General features: G+C 35.4%; 1 protein-coding gene across 12 annotated transcripts in view; it reads left to right on the plus strand.

Annotated features, from left to right (window-relative positions):
* Positions 1-21,523, plus strand: part of DLG2 (discs large MAGUK scaffold protein 2) — a 2,054,427-nt gene that overhangs the window by 48,093 nt on the left and 1,984,811 nt on the right. The window lies entirely within an intron of this gene.

Raw genomic sequence — 21,523 nt, forward strand, 5'->3', positions numbered from 1 at the left:
TTGTATGTAGCTGTCCAGTTTTCTCAACACCACTTATTGAAGAGACTATCCTTTCCCCTTTGCATGCTCTTGGCAACTTTGCCCTTACTACTGCCATTTTGTTTATTTTCTGGCTGTTTTGTAATTCCTTCATTTTTTTCTTCTCTTCATCTCTTCTTTTGTAATTTGATGATTTCTTGTTGTGGTATGTTTAGAATCCTTTTCTTTTTTTTTTTTTTAAATTTTTTTTTTCAACGTTTATTTATTTTTGGGACAGAGAGAGACAGAGCATGAACGGGGGATGGGCAGAGAGAGAGGGAGACACAGAATCAGAAACAGGCTCCAGGCTCTGAGCCATCAGCCCAGAGCCTGACGCGGGGCTCAAACTCACGGACCGCGAGATCGTGACCTGGCTGAAGTCGGATGCTCAACCGACTGCGCCACCCAGGCGCCCCTAGAATCCTTTTCTGTACCTAAGGTATAGATTTTTGCTTTTGTGGTTACCATGAGGCTTATATAAACTGTCTTTATGTAAGTATGTTTTACTTTGATAATAACTTAATTTCAAAACACATACTAAAACTCTAAGTTTTTACTCTCCTCCCCCATGTTTTTTGTTTTTGATGTCACAATTTACATCTTTTTACCTTTGTATCCATTAACAAATTATTGTAGTTATGTATGTATTTTTTTTTTTTTACCAGTTTTGTCTCTTTAACCTTCACACTAGAGTTATAAGTGATTTACTCACCTCTATTAGGACATTACAGTGGTTCTGAATTTAACTATATATTTACCTTTTCCAGTGAGATATATACTTTCATGTATTTTGCTGTTACTAACTAGCATCATTTCATTTTAGCTTGAAGAAGTCCTGTTAACATTTCTTGTGAGGCTGGTCTGGTGGTGATGAAATTCTTTAGTTATTGCTTGTCTTGAAAACTCTCATTCTCCTTCAATTCTGACAGACAACTTTGCTGGCTAGAGTATTCTTGAATGGCAGTGTTTTTCATCCTCTCCCAGTACTTTGGATATATCACATCACTTCCTTCTGGCTTGCAGTTTGTGCTGCAATATCTGTTGGTATTCTTAGGGGGGGTTCCCTTGTACCTAGCAAGTTGTTTTTCTCTTGCTGCTTTTACAAACCTCTCTTTGTCTTTAACTTTTGACAGTTTAATTATAATGTGTCTTCATGTGTGTCTCTTCAGATTCATCTTATTTGGAATTCTCTGTGGGCTTTCTGGATCTGGATGTCTTATTTATTTCCCCAGTGTAGGGAAGTTTTACAAACACATACTAATTTTATCTTTTTGATGTCACAATTTACACTTTTTTATCTTGTATATTCATTATCAAATTACTGTAGTTATATTTTTACCAATTTTGTCTTTTAACCTTCATATTAGAGTTACAATGGTTTACTCGCCACCATTACAACATTAGAGTGTTCTGAATTTAACTACATATTTACTCGTGAGATATATATACCCTCTGGCAGTGGGTTTTAAAGTATGCATGTATATCTCTTTCAGGGAAAGACTGGGAGATGAGTATTTCTGTTTGCTCCCTTTGTGGAGAATCCTAAGAGGATAGTAGGTTATATAGTAGGTTAAGAACAGTTTTTTTGTTTTCTACAGCCCTGAGGAATCCACAAACACGATCCCTGCTGTCCACTACAGCTTGGCAATCATTTTTTTTTTTGTCCCCTGACCAGCAGCTGCAAAAGCCAGGGTATCTGATGTGTAAACAAACTCCTTCCAGGGTGATAATGGTAATTTGGACCTGACTACAAAGAGAATGCAGAGTGATATCTGCTGGCTCTCCCTAGGTCTCTAGGGAGAATCTAGTCTGTCTCTGGATGCATCCTAAATAAGAAGCCTGACCCTCAGGCAGCATCTTTAAATTTTTTTTTATGTTTATTTATTTTTGAGAGAGAGAGAGAGAGAGAGAGAGAGAGAGAGAGAGAGAGAGAGAGAAGCCAAGAGAGAGGGAGACACAGAATCTGAAGCAGACTTCAGGTTCTGAGCTGTCAGCACAGAACCTGATGCGGGACTCAAACCCACAAACAGTGAGATTGTGACTTGAGCCGAAGTCAGACACTTAACCCACTGAGCCACCCAGGTGCCCTCAGGCAGCATCTTTTAAAGTGTGCTAATAGGCTTCTTTCAGGGGGAGAGTGGGAGATGGGTGTTTCTGGGTGTTTCTGTTTGTGCTCTCTGTACTGAATGCAGAGAAGATAGCTAGTTCAGAAGTGATTCTTTGCTATGGTCTTATGGGAGCTGGAACTCAAGCTTCACTCACTACCGGGGTCAGGCAATCAAAGAGCATGTCACCTGGATAGCAGCTGTGAAAGTCAAGGTGCCAGACATGAACACAATCTCCTTTCAGCGAAGTACTGGTGATCCATATCAGTGTGGGTTTTTTCTTCATATTTTCCAGGTATGTAGTCACTCAGCTAATTTCTGAATATTTGTCAGAGGGAATTGTTCCATGTGTAGCTGTAGATTCAGTGAGCTCATGGGAGGAGGTGAGTTCAGGAGCCTCCTATGTCACCATCTTTTCTTTTTTTTAATTTTTAAAGCTTATTTATTATTGAGAGAGAGAGACAGCACAAGGGAAGGGCAGAGGGAGAGGGAGACACAAATTCAAAGCAGGCTCCAGGCTCTGAGCTGTCAGTGCAGAGCCCGACTCAGGGCTCGAACTCATCAACTGTGAGATCATGACCTGAGCCAAAGTCGAATGCTTAACCGACTGGGTTGTCTGTCTTATTGTTTAAAGAATTATTTTATATTTTGAACACAAGTTCTTTTCTTTGGCTATATTAACTGCATATAGCTTCCCCAGTCTTTAGCTTGTCTTTAACTTTTAAAATAATGTCCATTTAAAAATGGCTTATAGTTTTTCTTGTGCAATTTGTTTTTTTAAGGCTTGTACTTTGATATCATATCTAAAAACTCTTTCTAAACCCCAAATGATGAATATTTTCTTTTTTGTTTTCTTCTATACATTTTATACTAAATTTTTTAGCTTTTACATTTTGTCTATGATCTATTTTGAGTTAAATTTTGTGTATCATGTGAAGTAAGGATCTAAGGCTGTTTGGTTTTGTTTTGCTTGTGGATTTCCTAGAGTCTCAACCCCGTTTGTTGAAAAGACTGTCCTTTCCCTATTGAATTGTCTTGGCACTTGGTGGAATAGACAACTATTTTAGTTCCTTCAGGAATGAGAAACTATTTTATGATCTTTTCTATATCTTGACAACTAATTCTGCAATTTAAATTTCAAAGGCTTTTCCAATGGTGTCTCTAGGAAACACAGATAAGGATTTGACAGTACAGAAAGTTCAACCACATGAGATTTTAACAGTTAATTTGTTAATTAGTTTAAAAAACTAGTTGCTATTTTTTGACATAGTAATAAGAATTTAGACTATAAAAACCTAGTATTAAGAGAATATTTTATTTAAGAGCAAAGTGAAGCTATTCATATTTAATCAAAGGACAAATTTGAGTTTGGGAACAATATGATTATATGAATAAATATATGTATGAATACATATATATGTGTATATGTGTATATAGTCACTTGATATAGTTGTCTTTCACATATATAATAACTTCTGTATATATCATTTAGATTCATTTTCTGATATGCAAACTTGTGCCATCATGTGCTATGTTTATGAGAACAGGTCCATTTATTTTTTGTACATTGATCCTCTCATGGCTTTGTTACTACTAACTCATAGTACCCTATCTATATTTTATCCTTTTATTTCTTAAATGTGTTTTGGTTCATTCTACTTCTGATATCAAGTTTTGGAGCTGATTAAAAAAAACTTTCTACTGCCACATAGGATTCTTTTTAAGATGGTGAGATTTTTTTTTAACTTGTTTTATTTTTTTATTTTTTAAAATTTACATCCAAATTAGTTAGCATATAGTGCAACAATGATTTCAGGAGTGGATTCCTTAGTGCCCCTTACCCATTTAGCTCGTTCCCCCTCCCACAACCCTTCCTGTAACCCTCAGTTTGTTCTCCATATTTATGAGTCTCTTCTGTTTTGTCTCCCTCTCTGTTTTTATATTATTTTTGTTTCCCTTCCCTTATGTTCATCTGTTTTGTCTCTTAAAGTCCTCATATGAGTGAAGTCGTATGATTTTTGTCTTTCTCTAATTTCACTTAGCATAATATCCTCCAGTTCCATCCATGTAGTTGCAAATGGCAAGATTTCATTCTTTTTGATTGCTGAGTAATACTCCATCATATATATATGTGTGTATATATATATGTGTGTGTGTGTATATATATGTGTGTATATATATATATGTGTGTGTGTATATATGTGTATACACATATATATATATACACACACCAAATCTTCTTTATCCATTCATCCATTGATGGACATTTGGGCTCTTTCCATACTTTGGCTATTGTTGATAGTGCTGCTATAAACATGGGTCCCTTTGAAACAGCATGTGTCCCTTCGAAACAGCACACCTGTATCCCTTGGATAAATGCCCAGTAGTGCAATTCCTGGGTCGTAGGGTAGTTCTATTTTTATTTTTTTGAAGAACCTCCATACTGTTTTCCATAGTGGGTTCACCAGCTTGCATTGCCACCAACAATGCAAAAGAGATCCTCTTTCTCCACATCCTCGCCAACATCTCTTGTTACCTGAGTTAGCCATTCTGACAGGTGTGAGGTGGTATCTCATTGTCGTTTTGATTTGTATTTCCCTTATGATGAGTGACATGGAGCATTTTTCATGTGTCAGTTGGCCATCTGGATGTCTTCCTTGAAGAAGTGTCTATTCATATCTTTTGCCTATTTCTTCACTGGCTTATTTGTTTTTTGGGTGTTGAATTTGTTAAGTTCTTCATAGATTTTGGATGCTAACTGATATGTCATTTGCAAATATCTTCTCCCATTGTGTTGGTTGCCTTTTAGTTTTGCTGATTCCTTCACTGTGCAGAGGCTTTTTATTTTGAGAAGGTCCCAGTAGTACATTTTTGCTTTTGTTTCCCTTGCCTCCGGAGACGCGTTGAGTAACAAGTTGCTGCAGCCAAGATCAGAGGTTTTTGCCCGTTTTCTCCTTGAGGATTTTGATGGCTTTGCTTCCTGTCTTACATTTAGGTCTTTCATCCATTTTGAGTTTATTTTTGTGTATGGTGTAAGAAAGTGGTCCAGGTTCATTCTTCTCCATGTTGCTGTGCAGTTTTCCTAGCCCTGCTTGCTGAAGAGACTGTCTTTATTCCATTGGATATTCTTTGCTTCTTTGTCAAAGATTAGTTGGCCATATGTTTGTGGGTCCATTTCTGGGTTCTCTATTCTTTTCCATTGATCTGAGTGTCTGTTCTTGTGCCAGTACCATACTGTCTTGATGAATCCCAGCTTAAAGTCTGGGATTGTGATGCCTCCTGCTTTGGTTTTCTTTTTCAAGATTGCTTTGGCTATTTGGGGCCTTTTCTGGTTCCATACAAATTTTAGGATTATTTTTTCTAGCTCTGTGAAGAATGCTGGTGTTATTTTGATAGGGATTGCATTGAATATATAGATTGCTTTGGGTAGTATCAACATTGTAACAATATTTATTCTTACTATCTAGGAGCATGGATCTTTTTCCATTTTTTTGTGTCTTCTTCAGTTTCTTTCATAAGCTTTCTATAGTTTTCAGCGTATAGATTTTTGACCTCTTTGGTTAGATTTATTCCTAGGTATTTTATGGTTTTTTGTGCAACTGTAAATGGGATTGATTCCTTGATTTCTCTTTCTGTCACTTCATTGTTGGTGTATAGGAATGCAACTGATTTCTGTGCGTTGATTTTATATCCTGCAACTTTGCTAAATTCATGAATAAATTCTAGCAGGTTTTTGGTGGAATCTTTTGGGTTTTCCATATAGAGTGTCATGTCATCTGTGAAGAGTGAAAGTTTGACCTCCTCCTGGCCGATTTGGATGCCTTTTATTTCTTTGTGTCATCTGTTTGCAGAGGCTAAGACTTCCAATACTATGTCGAAGAACAGTGGCGAGCGTGGACATCCCTGTCTTGTTCCTGCCTTAGGGGGAAAGCTCTCAGTTTTTCCCCATTGAGGATGATATTAGCATTGGGCCGTTCATATATGGCTTTTATGATCTTGAGGTATGCTCCTTCTATCCCTACTTTCTTGAGGGTTTTTATCAAGAAAGGATACTATAACTTGTCAAATGCTTTCTCTGCATCTATTGAGAGGATAATATGGTTCTTGTCCTTTCTTTTATTGATGTGATGAATCACGTTAATTGTTTTGTGGATATTGAACCAGCCCTGCCTCCCAGGTGTAAATCCCACTTGGTCATGGTGCATAATTTTTTTAATGTATTTGTTGGATCCGGTTGGTTAATATCTTGTTGAGGATTTTTGCATCCATGTTCATCAGGGAAAATTGGTCTATAGTTCTCCTTTTTAGTGGGGTCTCTGTCTGGTTTTGGAATGAAGGTCATGCTGGCTTCATAGAAAGAGTTTGGAAGTTTTCCTTCCATTTTTATTTTTTGGAACAGCTTCAAGAGAATAGGTGTTAACTCTTCCTTAAATGTTTGGTAGAATTCTCCTGGAAAGCCATCTGACCCTGGACTCTTGTTTTTTGGGAGATTTTTGATGACTAATTCGATTTCCTTACTGGTTATGGGTCTGTTCAAGTTTTCTGTTTCTTCCCGTTTCAGTTTTGGTAGTGTATATGTTTCTAGGAATTTGTCCATTTCTTCCAGATTGCCCATTTTATTGGCATGTAATTGCTCATAATATTCTCTTATTATTGTTTTTGTTTCTGCTCTGTTAGATGTGATCTCTCCTCTTTCATTTTGGATTTTATTTACTTGGGTCTTTTCCTTTTTCTTTTTGATCAGACTGGCTAGTGGTTTATCAATTTTGTTAATTCTTTCAAAGAACCAGCTTCTGGTTTCATTGATCTGTTCTATGGTTTTTCTGGTTTCAATAGCATTAATTTCTGCTCTACTCGTTATTATTTCCTGTCTTCTGCTGGTTTTGGGTTTTATTTGCTGTTCTTTTTCCAGCTCCTTAAGGTATAAGGTTGGTTGTGTATCAGATCTTTCTTCCTTCTTTACGAAGGCCTGGATTGCTATATACTTCTCTTATGACTGCCTTTGCTGTGTCCCAGAGTTTTTGGGTTGTGATGTGATCATTTTAATCAGCTTCCATATAGTTTTTAATTTCCTCTTTAACTTCTTGGCTAGCCCATTCATTCTTTAGTAGGATGTTCTTCAGTTTCCAAGTATTTGTTACCTTTCCAAATTTTTTCTTGTGGTTGATTTCGAGTTTCATAGCGTTGTGGTCTGAAAATATGCACGGTATGATCTTGATCTTTTTGTACTTACTTAGGGCTGATTTGTGTCCCAGTATATGGTCTATTCTGGAGAACGTTCCATGTGCACTGGAGAAGAATGTATATTCTGCTGCTTTAGGATGAAAAGTTTTGAAAATATCTGTTAAGTCCATCTGGTCCAGTGTGTCATTCAAAGTCATTGTTTTCTTGTTGATTTTTTGATTAGATGATCTGTCCATTGCTGTGAGTGGGGTGTTGAAGTCTCCTACTATTATGGTATTACTATTGATGAGTTTCTTTATTTTTGTGATTAATTGATTTAATATATTTGGGTTCTCCCACATTTGGTGCATAAATGTTGACAATTGTTAGGTCTTCTTGGTAGATAGACCCCTTGATTATGATATAATGCCCTTCTGCATCTCTTGATACAGTTTTTATTTTAAAGTCTAGATTGTCTGATATAAGTATGGCTACTCTGGCTTTCTTTTGTTGACCATTAGCATGATAGATGGTTCTCCATCCCCTTATTTTCAATCTGTAGGTGTCTTTAGGTCTAAAGGGGGGTCTCTTGTAAACAGCATATAGATTGATCTTGTTTTCTTATCCATTGTGTTACCCTCTATCTTTGATTGGAGCATTGAATCCATTGACATTTAGAATGAGCACTGAAAGATAGGAATTTATTGCCATTATGATGCTTGTAGAGTTGGAGTTTCTGGTGATGTTCTCTGGTTCTTTGTTCTGGTTCTCTGGTTCTCTGGTTCTGGTTCTCTCTCTCTCTCTCTCTCTCTCTCTATATATATATATATATATTTTTTTTTTTTTTTCATCTTTTCTCCTCTCAGAGTGTCCCCCTTAAAATTTCTTGCAGGGCTGGTTTAGTGGTCACAAACTCCTTTAATTCTTTTTTGTCTGGGAAAATTTTTTATCTCTCCTTCTATTTTGAATGACAGCCTTGCTGGATAAAGAATTCCTGGCTGCATATTTTTCTGTTTCAGCACATTGAATATATCCTGCCACTCCTTTCTGGCCTGCCAAGTTTCTGTGGATAGGTCTGCTGCAAATCTGATCTGTCTTCCCTTGTAGGTTTGGGACTTTTTCTTCCTTGCTGCTTTATGATTCTCTCCTTGCCTGAGTATTTTGTGAATTTGAGTATGATATGCCTTGTTGATGGTCGGTTTTTGTTGAATATAATGGGGTCTCTGTGCTTTCTGGATTTTAATGTCTGTGTCTTTCCCCAGGTTAGGAAAATTTTCCACTATGATTTGCTCACATAACCTTTCTACCCCTATTTCTCTCTCTTCCTCTTCTGTGACCCCTATGATTCTGATGTTGTTCCTTTTTAATGAGTCACTGATTTCTCTAATTCATAAATTGTGCTCTTTTGCCTTAATCTCCCTCTTTTTTTCTGCTTCATTATTCTCTGTTAGTCCTCTATATTGCTGATTTTTTGTTCTGCCTCATGCATCCTTGCCACCACTGCATCCATGTGTGATTGCAGCTGAGTTATAGCATTTTTAATTTCATTCTATTTTTTACTTCTTTTATCTCTGCAGAAAGGGATTCTAATCTATTTTCAACTCCAGCTAGTATTCTTATTATCATGATTCTAAATTCTGGTTCAGACATCTTGCTTGTATCTGTGTTGGTTAATTCCCTGGCTGTTGTTTCTTCGTGCTCTTTCTTTTAGGGTGAATTCCTTTGTTTTTTGATTTTGAAGGGAGAAAAGGAATTAATGAGGTAGAAAAATTAAAATTAAAAAAATTAAATTAAAAAAATATTAAAGTTAAAAAATTAAACACACACACACACACACACACACAATCTAATAAATGATGCTAGATCTTAGGTGTGTTTTGACCTGGGTGTTGAAAGTGGTTTGACAGATTAGAGAAAAAAAAGTGGAAAAAAAATAAAGGAAATCATTTGAGAATTTGAAAAAATGAATACACTGAACTAGGCTAAAATGAGATGATGGCAGTAAAATAGAATTTGAAAAAAATTACACAAAAGTGAAGAATATAGTAGGAAAAAATTAAAGAGAAATATTTTTAATAAAAATTAAAAATAGAAATGAATTGTTTTCTCTTTCTGTATTCAAGAAAAAGAAAAGAAACAAAAAAGATAGAAAAGAATAAAAATTGTTTAAAAATTTGAAAAAGTCTATACACTGTAGTAGACTAAAATAAAATGATGGAAGTAAAATAGAATTTGAAAAAAATTACATAAAAGCAAAAAATATAGTAAAAATTTAAAGAAAAATACTTTTAATAGAAATTGAAAGTAAAAATGAAATTTTTCACTTACTTTCTTCATTCAAGAAAAAGAAAAGAAATGAAGAAGAGAAAAAAGAAAAAGAAAACAAGGAAATCGTTTGAAAATTTAAAAAGGTAAATACACTGAAGTAGACTAAAATAGAATGATGGCAGTAACATAGAATTTGAAAAAATTTACACAAAAGTAAGAAATATAATAAAAAAATTAAAAATATTTTTAATAAAAATTGAAAATAAAAATTTATTTCTTCTCTTTCTGTAAGGAGAAAGAATCGTGTAAAAGAGAAAAAAAAAGAAAAAAAAGAAAGAAAATTGAATAGATGGACCTGCTAACAGATTGAAATAGGACTGAAATTACTTCGTTTTCCCCTAAAAGTCAGACTATGTAGCTCTTTATAGTCCATAAGCTAACTAGGCGGTGAGACTTGTGTTCCAAGAGCAAGGCTGGCCCAATTGAGCGGGGCTCAGTGTAACAGCTCCATTCTCCACTAGATGGTGCAACTAGCCTACTGGGGTAGATTGTTGCAGTGCTTGCAGGTGGGTATGTGCATGTGCAGAAGCAGCAAATATGGCATCACCCAGCTACTCACTCTCTAGTATGGGAACTGTTCTCTCTGATCAGCTTCGTGCATCAGTCCTCTGTCTTCAGCTTTCATCCATTCCCTGCTTTTCGCTTTCTGTGACCAAGCCCCAGGCAGTACCTCTCTCCCGAGTTTTGTCTCAGATGCGGCCGTTTTCCCCGGCCCCTTACTTCTGAAGGACTGCGGCTTTGACCTGTTCCGCCCCTCCGTAGGAGGGCCTCACCAAGCAATGGCCGAATGCTGGCTGCACCCAGGAATGCCTGCTGGACCCTGCTGCTGCAGGTGCCCCGAGACTGCGGCCAAGTGCCAGCCGGCCCCAGAAAAAGTTCGTGAGATAGTGTAGCAGTAGCATTTCAGGGATTATGGAAAATCACAACACACATCTAGCGCCAGCCTTCACGCTTAATGACCTTGTTCCAGCATCAGCAAACGTGGCCGTTTTGGGGGTCTTCTGGGACTAGGTGACTTCAACAGTCTCTACCAGATGTCCTTCCAGCAGTGGACCTGCTTTTACCCATGTGTCCCAAGAACCTCCTGGACCTCACTCTGTTCCTGGGGATTCGCCCTTCCCACCACAGCACCGCCAGGTATTGAGCCGTGGAGTTGCAGACTTTGCCTTCCCCTTGTTTACAGTCTTAATGGAATTTAAACTCTCTCCTTTCTCCTTTCTCCCTTTTTAGTTTAGTCCCTGTGGCTGTTTCCAATTTTCCACTTTCTCTCCAGCTGCTTTTGTGGACGGGTGCTTTTCCTGTATTCTCCCCCACCCCAGTTGCAAAGGTGGCTCCCTGCCTGCCGCCAGCTTCTCTCTCCCCAAGTTCACCTCTCTGCTCCACGTACCTGCTGGATTCTGTGGTTCAGGTTGTGCAGATTGTTGTGTTAATCCTCCAATCAGTTTTCTAGGTGTGTAGGATGGTTTAGTGTTGGCTGGCTGTATTTCATGGACGCGAGACACACACAAAAAAACTTCCATGCCGCTCCACCATCTTGGCCCCTCCCAAGATGTTGAGATTTTGAGATTTGAGATACCTTGCATTTTTGCCGATGTTGGTTTTCTACATGGCCAGCAACTTCATTGCTTAAAAAACATTTTATATGATAGTTCTTTAAGTAGTTTTCCCATGTTTTGAATTTCTATCATATCAAACTTGTTTTTTCAGAGGACCAGTACCACATAAATTTAACCATATAACGAAATGTATTTTTTTATCTTGTAATAACTCTAAGTGACAATGAACTTTGTACCAAAGCTTTTTTTTTTTTTTTAATTTTTATTTTTGAGAGAGAGAGAGAGAGAGAGAGAGAGAGAGCGTGCGAACATGAACAGGGGAGGGGCAGGGAGAGAGGGGGAGACAGAATCTGAAACAGGCTGCAGGCTCTGAGCTGTCAGCACAGAGCCCGATGCGGGGCTTGAACTCATGAACTGTGAGACCATGACCTGAGGGGAAGTTGGACACTTAACAGACTGAGCCACCCAGCTGCCCCTTTAGCAAAGCTTTAAAATCAGTCATTGAAAGAAAAATTCAGAATATTCTACTACGATATTGTGAGGATTCCTTTGTTATTTTGCTGTCATTCTGATTACCTGGTGCATATGGCTGGGATTATAATATTTCCTTGTGTTAAATCTGATCAACTGTCCAACTTATCACATCTGCTAACACATCTGTGCTCTAGATTCCCCTAGGATCTTAGATTTTAGAGAAATGATTCTATCTTAGTAAGAACATTAATTATATAAAAAGTAAATTAAACTCCTATTAGTCTGAAGAAATGCTTTAAGATCAAAAGGCTTTCTGATATATTTGTAAAATTAAATTAATTTTCAAATTCTTAGAAGATTATGTTCAAAATGATAACCAACTTGACTATGAAGAACAATAATTCCAACCCTGATAATATGCCTGGGTATGTCAAAAGAGGTTATAAATTAGGAAGAAAATACAATATAATCTTGTTCAAAAGTAGTTTTGATCATTTTTTGATGGTTTTCAAAATGAATTTTGCAGAGTCCTGGAGTTAGTGGGTGAGTGTGGGCAGAGAGGGGAAGATGGTAAACCAGGGAGGTACTAGGCTCTCCATCCATATTTCAACTGGAATAGGTCTACTTGGGTTTTACATAAGGAGATTTCATGTATACATAATAGTGAACACACAGTACAGAGACTCTTATTTGATTCCTAGAACATTGTATTAGATATCCATATAATGCCCATTTAAACTGTATTTCCATGTAAACATTACCTCTAAGCAAATAACAAAATTTTACAAAATTATGTGACAGCTTTTTATTGTTAGTTTTAATAATTGCTTGCTGGAAATTTTTGTTAACCTACATAAATACCTAACATAGAAAAAGTTGAAGTTACTAATATTATTGATCTATATACTACATAGGAATTCTCTGATATAATTTAAAATATACTATCCTGGAGTTGGCTTGCTGATGTCATATTTAGAATTTTGATGTCTACATTTATAAGTAAGTTTAGACTGTAATTTTCTTTTCTTATACTGGTTTTGTCCAGTTTTGGTACCATGTTTGCATTGGTTTCATAAAGAATTAGGGAAGCTCTTTCTCATTTTCTGTTCTTTAGAACGTTTTGCATAAGAAAGGAGTTGTTAGTTGCCTGAAGGTATGATAAAACTTGTCTGTGAAACCATTTGCACATGGTGCTTTTTTTTTGTAGGTTGACTTTGTGATTTTTGATTCAGTATCTGAAATGGTTATAGGTCTATTCAAGTTGTGTATTTGTCAATATAAGTAAATTATATTTTTCAAGGAAATTGTCCATTTTGTCTATATTTTCAAATTTATTGACTTAAGGTAGTTAAGTAATTGTTTATGATTTTTTTGTCATAGTACAATTTTTAGTAGCAAAAATTGTACTAGAACTAAAACGTCCAATGATAAATAGGAATCATTGAGTAAATTATGGTGCATCCATGTGCTAGAATCCTTTTAACTTTACAGAAGATTATTTGAAAGGAAATCACTATGGCTGTTAATATTATTACCCAAATATTCACTGTTAAAATGTATAAAAAGAAAAATTAATATATGTTCATATATTAAAAAAAAGTACAGAAAAATATTTTATGACCCCCTTCTAGTCCCTTCCTGTGAATAACTTGCATATCCCTTCAAAAATATCTATTTGCTTATGATTGTTAAATCTCTCTTCATTGTCAGAAATTTTACAACTTTACTATTGTTTACAAAGACACAATTTTTGTGTTTGGTAATCTGCTCTATATTATTCTCTCTTTTATTAAATTTGATTCACATCTTTATTATTTCCTTTCATCTGCTTTCTTTAGGTTTAATCTGTTGCCCTTTTAAAAAGTTCATGAGTTGAAATCTTGGCTAATAGTTTTCTGTGTTTTTTCTTCTCTAATATAGGCATTAGAAACAATTTTTATAATGTTTATTTTTGAGAGAGAGAGATAGAGAGAGAGAGAGAGAGGAAGCACGAGCAGGGAAGGGGCAGAGAGAAAAGGGGACACAGAATCTGAAGCAGTGTCTGGGCTCTGAGCTGTCAGCACAGAGCCTGACATGGGGCTAGAACTCATGAATCATGAGATCATGAACTGAGCTGAAGTCGGATGCTTAACCGACTGAGCCACCCAGACGCCCCATTTAATATATGCATTTTAAAAATGTTTATTCATTTTTTGAGAGAGAGAGAGAGAGAGAGAGAGAGAGAGAGAGAGAGAGAGAGGAAGGAAGTACAAGTGAAGGAGGGGCAGAGACAGAGCAAGATACAGAATCTGAAGCAGGCTCCAGGGTCTGAGCTTTCAGCACAGAGCCCAATGCAGGGCTGAACTAAGGAACCTGCAAGATCATGACCCGAGCCAAAGTCACTGAGCCACCCTGGTGTCCCCTGCATTTTCACTATAACTTTCCCTGTTAAGTTTTTACTTTATCTGCAGCCCACATATTTTCATATTATGTTAATTTCTAAGTATCTGTATATGCTATAAAATAGAAATTTAAATGATGAATTATTTAGCAGTGTAATTTTTAACTTAACTTAATTTTTAAAAAAATTGAACTTGAACTTTTAAAGACTTGAATTCATGATTCTGAGATCAAGAGTCATATGCTCTACTGACTGAGCCACCCAGGGTCCCCAGTGTAATTTTTATGTAATATAATTTTTATGTAAAATTTTAAGGTAATTTCTAAATTGTGTTTCTTTTTTTGTTTCTCTTTGAGGGAGAATCATTCTTTTTTTAAAAACCGAGTATAGACACACAATGTTACATTATTTCAGATGTACAATATAGTGATTTAACTTCTCTGTACGTTATGTTATACTCACCACAAGTGTAGCTACCCTCTGTCACTCTACGATGCTATTACAATATCATGGACTGTATTCCTTATGCTGTGCCTTTTGTTCTCATGACTTAATCATTCCATAATTGGAAGCCTGTATCTCCCACTTCCCTTCATCCATTTGCCCATCCTCTTATCCCCCTTTCCTCTGGCATCCATTTGTTTTCTTTATTTATACATCTGATTCTGCTTTTTGTTTACTCATTTTCTTTATTTTTCAGATTCTAACATAGTGAAATCATATGTATTTGTCTTTCTTAGCCTGACTTAGCATAATATATTCTCAGTCCATTGATGTTGTCACAGATTTCATAATCTCATCCTTTTTTATGGCTTTGTAGTAGTCAAGTGTGTGTGTGTGTGTGTGTGTGTGTGTGTGTGTGTGTGTGTGTACCACATCTTACCCATTTGTATATCAGTGGATCCTTAAGTTGCTTTTATATCTTGGCTATTATATATAATGCTGCAGTAAACATAGGACTGTGCATGTCTTTTTGAAATCATGTTTTCATTTTCTTTGGGTAAATACCCAGTAGTGGAATTATTGGATCATGTGGTATTTCTATTTAATTTTTGAGGAAACTGCATACTCTTTTCCATGGTGGCTGTACCAATTTACATTCCCACCAACAGTGCATGAAAGTTCCTTTTTCTCCACATCCTTATCAACACTTATTATTTCTTGCCTTTTTTATTTTTGCCATTCTGACAGGTATAAGGTTATATCTCATTAAAGTTTTGATTTGCATTTTCATGTTGATTAGTGATGTTGAGCATCTTTTCATGTGTTTGTTTGCCATCATATATCTTCTTTGGAAAAATGTCTATTTAGGTCCTCTGCCATTTTTTAATTAAATTTTTTGATGTTGAAGTGTATAAGTTCTTTATGTATTTTGGATATTAATCCCTTTTCAGATAGATCGTTTGCAAATATCTTCTCCCGTTCAGTAGGTTGCCTTTTTGTTTTATTGATGTTTTCCTTTGCTGTGTAAAACCTTTTTATTTTGATATAGTCCCAATAGTTTATTTTTTTCTTTTGTTTCCCCTTACTTAGGAGACATATCTAGAAAAAAGTTGCTATGGTTGATGCCAGAGAAATTACGGTCTGTGTTCTTTTCTAGGATTTTTATGGTTTCAGGCCTCACATTTAGGTCTTTAATCATTTTGAGTTTACTTTTGTATATGGTGTTAAAAAGTGGTCCAGTTTCATTCTCTTGCATGTAGTTGTCCACTTCTCCCAGCACCATTTATTGAAGGGACTCTTTTCCCCATGGTGTGTTCTTGCCTCCATTGTCAAAGACTAATTGGCCACCAGAAGCATGGGTTTATTTCTGAGCTATTTTGTTCTGTTATTCTATGTGTCTCTTTTTGTGCCAATATCATACTTTTATACTGTGGCTTTGTAGTATATCTTGAAATCTGGAATTATGATACCTCCAGCTTTGTTGTTCTTTCTCAAAATGACATTGGCTTTTTAAGGTCTTTTGTGATTCCATACAAATTTTAGGATTATTTGTTCTAGTTTTGTGAAAAATGCTGTTGATATTTTGACAGAGATTGTATTGAGTCTATAGATTGCTTTTGGTGTATGGCCATTTTAACAGTGTTATTTCTTCCGACCCATGAGCATGGAATATCTTTCGTTTTGTTTGTGTTGTTTTCAATTTCTTTCATCCATGTTTTATAGTATAGAGTACAGGTCTTTCACCTCCTTGGTTGAGTTTATCCCTAGATATTTTATTCCTTTGGTGCAATTGTAAATGGAATTAATTTCTTAATTTCTCTTTCTGCTACTTAGTGTACAGAAATGCTGTACTGATTTCTGGGTATTAATTTTATATGCTGCACCTTTACTGAATTCACTTATTAATAATTTTTTTGTTGGAGTCTTTAGGATTTTGTATGTATAATATGTCATCTGCATAGAGTGACGGTTTAACTTCTTCCTTACCAATATGGATGCCACCTATTTCTTTCTCTTGCTTGCCATAGCTAGGACTTCCAGTACTATGTTGAATAAAAGTGGTGAGAGTGGAAATCCTTGTCTTGTTCCTGATCTTAGAGGAAAACCCTTAATTTTTTACCATTGAATAAGATAGCCGTTGGTGTTTCATATAAGGTCCTTAATATGTTAGGTATGTTTCCTCTAAACCTACTTTGTTGAGAGTTTTTATCATGAATCAATGTTGAATTTTATCACGTGCTTTTTCTGCATCTATTGAGGTGATCATATGATTTGTATCCTTCATTTTGTGGATGTAATATATCATGTTGATTGATTTGTGAATATATTTTTATTAATTTTAATTTTTTAAAATTTAAATGCAAGTTAGTTAACATGTAGTATAGTAATGATTTCAGAAACAGAATCTAGTGATTCATCATTTACATATAACACCCAGTGCTCATCCCAGCAAGTCCCTCCTTAATGCCCACCACCCATTAGGCCATCCCCCCTTCCACCCAGTACCTCACCAGCAACCATCAGTTTGTTCTCTGTATTTAAGAGTCTCTTATGGTTTGTCTCCCTCTCTGCTTTTATATTATTTTTGCTCCCCTTCCCTTATGTTCATCTGTTTTGTATCTTAAATTCCACATATGACTGAAATCATATGATATTTGTCTTTCTCTGACTGACTTATTTCGCTTAGCATAATACACTCTAGTTGCATCCATGTTGTTGCAAATGACAAGATTTCATTCTCTTTGATTGGTGAGTAATATCCCATTGTGTATATAGATACCACATCTTCTTTATCCATTCATCTGTCGATAGGCATTTGGACTCTTTCCATACTTTGGCTATTGTTGATAGTGCTGCTGTGAACATTGGCGTGCATGTGCCCCTTCAAAACATCACTCCTGTATCCTTTGGATAAATACCTAGTAGTGCAATTGCTGGGTTGTTGGGTAGTTCTATTTTTAATTTTTTGAGACATCTCCATACTGTTTTCCAGAGTGACCGCACCATTTTGCATTTCCACCAGCAGTGCAGTCGTCACCAACATCTGTTGTTGCCTGAGTTCTTAAGGTTAGCCATTCTTACAGGTGTGAGATGGTATCTCATTGTGGTTTTGATTTGTATTTCCCTGATGCTGAGTGATGTTAAACATTTTTTATGTGTCTGTTAGTCATCTGGATGTCTTCTTTGGAAAACGGTCTCTTCAGGTATTTTGCCCATTTCTTCACTGGATTATTTGTTTTTTGGGTGTTGAGTTTGATAAGTTCTTTATAGATTTTGGATACTAACCCTTTATCTGATATGTCACTTGAAAATATCTTCTCCCATTCTGTAGGTTGCCTTTAAGTTTTGCTGATTGTTTCCTTCACTGTGCAGAAGATTTTTATCTTGATGAGGTACCAGTAGTTCATTTTTACTTTTGTTTTCCTTGCCTCCGGAGACATGTCAAGTAAGAAGTTGATGCAGACAAGGTCAAAGAGGTTGCCTGTTTTCTCCTGTAGGATTTTGATGGCTTCCTGTCTTACGTTTAGGTCTTTCATCCATTTTGAGTTTATTTTTGTGTATGGTGTAAGAAAGTGGTCCAGGTTCATTCTTCTGCATGTCACTGTCCAGTTTTCCCAGCACCATTAGCTGAAGAGACTGTCTTTTTTCCACTGGATATTCTTTCCTGCTTTGTCAAAGATTAGTTGGCCCATTTCTGGGTTCTCTATTTTGTTCCATTGATCTAGGTGTCTGTTTTTGTGCCAGTACCATACTGTCTTGATGATTATAGCTTTGTAATATAGCATGAAGTCTGGAATTGTGAAGCTTCCAGCTTTTTATTCTTTTCTTTTCAGGATTATTTTGGCTATTTGGATTTGTTCATATTGAACCATCTTTGAATCCCCAGAATAAGTCCCACTTGATCTTTGTGAATGATCAGTTTAATGTATTCTTTAATTGGTTTGGTAATATTTTGTTTGAGATTTTTGCATCTGTGTTCATTAAGGATATTGCCTTTTTTTGATCTCCAATTTTATTGCTTTATATTCTGTACGCTAACTCTTGGCATTCAGTATTTGTTGAATTGATTGTTACTTATTATCTGGATAATTTTTGTGTTTAATGCATACATGAAAGGAATATTTTTCCTTAACACTGTCTTTTATAATGTATTCTTTTTTGCATATAGTTTCCTTCACATGCCATTTAGCATTTTTCATTATGAGTCTTTCAATGTTAATTTTTTAAAAATGTATTTTATTCTTTAAAGTTAGTTTAGCTGCAAATCCTTCAAGCCTTTACTCAAGTTACATGCTTATCTTTCACCTATTTAAAATCACAACCTACTCCAGCCTCATCCCTAATTTCCACTCCCTACTTCACTTATTTTACTTAACTTTTAAAAACAACATTTATTACAGTCTAATATATCATATATTGTATATATTTTTATGTTTATTGTTTATCCCCAGGATATAAGCTCCATGAAGCCAGGAGTTTTGTCAACTTGCTCATTGACGTATTCCAACACCAAAAATACTGGCTGACACATAAAAAGTTCTTTATATGTGTACAAAGTACTTAACAAATATATATATTTTTTAATTTTTTTAACGTTTATTTATTGAGACAGAGCATGAATGGGGGAGGGTCAGAGAGAGGGGGAGACACAGAATCCGAAACAGGCTCCAGGCTCTGAGCTGTCAGCACAGAGCCCGACGCAGGGCTCGAACTCATGGACTGTGAGATCATGACCTGAGCCGAAGTCAGACACTTAACCGACTGAGCCACCCAGGTGCCCCAGTACTTAATAAATATTTAATGAATGAAACAAAAAGTAAATTTAGAATTCTGAGTTCATATTTATTTTATATTTGTACTTTGTAAATATTATTCTGTTCCTATCACCAGGATATATGCTACATGAAAGCAAGAAGTTGTTTGTTTTGTTTTGTTCACTGGTGTATGTCTAGCACCTAGAACAGTGCCTGGCATTCCATAAATATTTATGAATAAATGAAATAATAATTGAGCTACTCTCCATTTTATTGTTTTTCTATTGTATTCAATGCTTCTTTTCTCTGAGGTTGCAGTTAGCTTTTTTTTTTTTTTTTTTTTTTGGTTTTTGACTATCTGCTGTTTATCAATAATATATCTAGGTGTAGAGTTCTTTTTAAATTTTTCCATGGGATTCATTTCTTCCTGAATCTGATCATTTTAAAAATCATTTATGGCAAATTCTTAGCTATTATCTTTTTAATATTTTATTTTTCTTACCCTCTCTTGGAACTTTTTTTTTTTAAATTTATTTTTTAAATGGTTATTTATTTATTTTGAGAGAGAGTCAGAGGGAGAGGGAGAGAGAGAATCCCAAGCAGACTCAATGCTGTCAGTGCAGAATCCAACATGGAGCTTGATCCAGTGAACTGTGAGATCATGACCTAAGCCAAAATCAAGAGTTGGACACTCAACCAACTGAGCCAACCAAGTGCTCCAGAAATTTTATTTAAATAAGCATATGACTGCTTTTCTCATTCTATCCTTCATGACTCTCTCTCATTTGTATTTTCTGTGTCTCTATTGTGTTGCATTCTTGGTAAGTTTCTCAAGCATATTTTCCCAAATAAGATTTTCTCTTCACCTATATCTAATTTGCCCATTATTCTATACACTGAGATTTTAAAATTTTGATAATATGTTTTATTTTTAGATGTTCCATTTTTAAGAAATCAACTCTTTATTATGGTTTCTTTTCTGGGTATGTTTCTATTTATTCTTTTACCTTTTAAAATAATTCCAAAAAATTATTTTAAAAATCTCAGATTGTTCTGTTATCTAAATTTTTCTCTTTTTGGGAGGAAGTGCTATTTTACCTATTTGTTATGTCAATTGACTCTCCATTTTGGTGAATCTTGTTCTCATATGATTTGTAAACTTTATGAGTTAATCTTTATTAGGACTCTTATTTTTCCATATGAGTCATATGTGTTGTGGAAATATCCCCAGAGATGATCTTTGTATTTACTTTTTTTTGGAACTTCAGGAGTCCCATTGTTTTGAGGCCAGTTTTTAAAAATTTCTTGGTTTGGGATTCTTGCTGCTCTTGGGTTGTGCAGGATTGGAGTTTTGATTTCTGACAGGAGACTTCTCTTTTCCATTTATAGCACTTAGCAGTGATGAACATTCTTGCCATTGTCTTGAGCTCTAAGATGGAGTTTTTTTTTTCATAAATAGGAAGCTTTTCATAAATGTTTATATTTATTTCATAAATAGGAGGAGGCCTCTTATGATGCAGAATATTAGGTATGTGATTTACCTTGTCCAAACCAGTCAGTTGCCACTCTTGGTAGGAAGACTTTCACATATATGTTCCAGCTTTGATTGATTCTACCTCAATGGGCCGTCTAGCTGATCCACTTACATCTCTAAACATGACTCTAAGGAACTTCTTTTGTTCCTTTATTTGTCAGTGTGCCAGACAACCTGACAGAACTTAGAAGGTCAGACAGATACTCATTTGCTTTTGCCCTTTATCCGTAACCTGTCTAGCTAATCCAAGAGACACTGTCAAGTTTAACCACATTATTGACTGTCTCTGTCTCATGGACAAGATAAATCTTGGTGTTAGTGGAAATACTCACCAAAGATGGCACACTCCCTTATACTACCTTCTTTTTTTAGTCTTTTTTATATTTTAGATGGGAAATGCTTTTTTTCCATACTTATAAAATATATTTTTTTATTGTGAAATGTTCAGATATAGAAAAGCATAGGAAGAGAGTCAATCATTTATAGCTATACTTAGCAGTCATATTACCTAGAGATAGTAACATTTGGATGGATATTCTTGTAAACATTTAAATTTACACATACACAAACACATATGTACCATATATCTTATATGTTCTGACATAAATTTGACTATTTTCATTTCTTACTAAATATCCTTGGGCTGGTACTGGCTTTTACTCTTTAAAACAATAATTCAGTGTTGAAATGATTTACTTTGACATTTTTGGTTATCAAATGTCATGTCAAATGATTGTGCTATGACACAGAAAGGAAGAATAAAGAAT

Source organism: Felis catus, chromosome D1 (assembly GCF_018350175.1).
Source record: "Felis catus isolate Fca126 chromosome D1, F.catus_Fca126_mat1.0, whole genome shotgun sequence".
Classification (NCBI taxonomy): Eukaryota; Metazoa; Chordata; class Mammalia; order Carnivora; family Felidae; genus Felis; species Felis catus.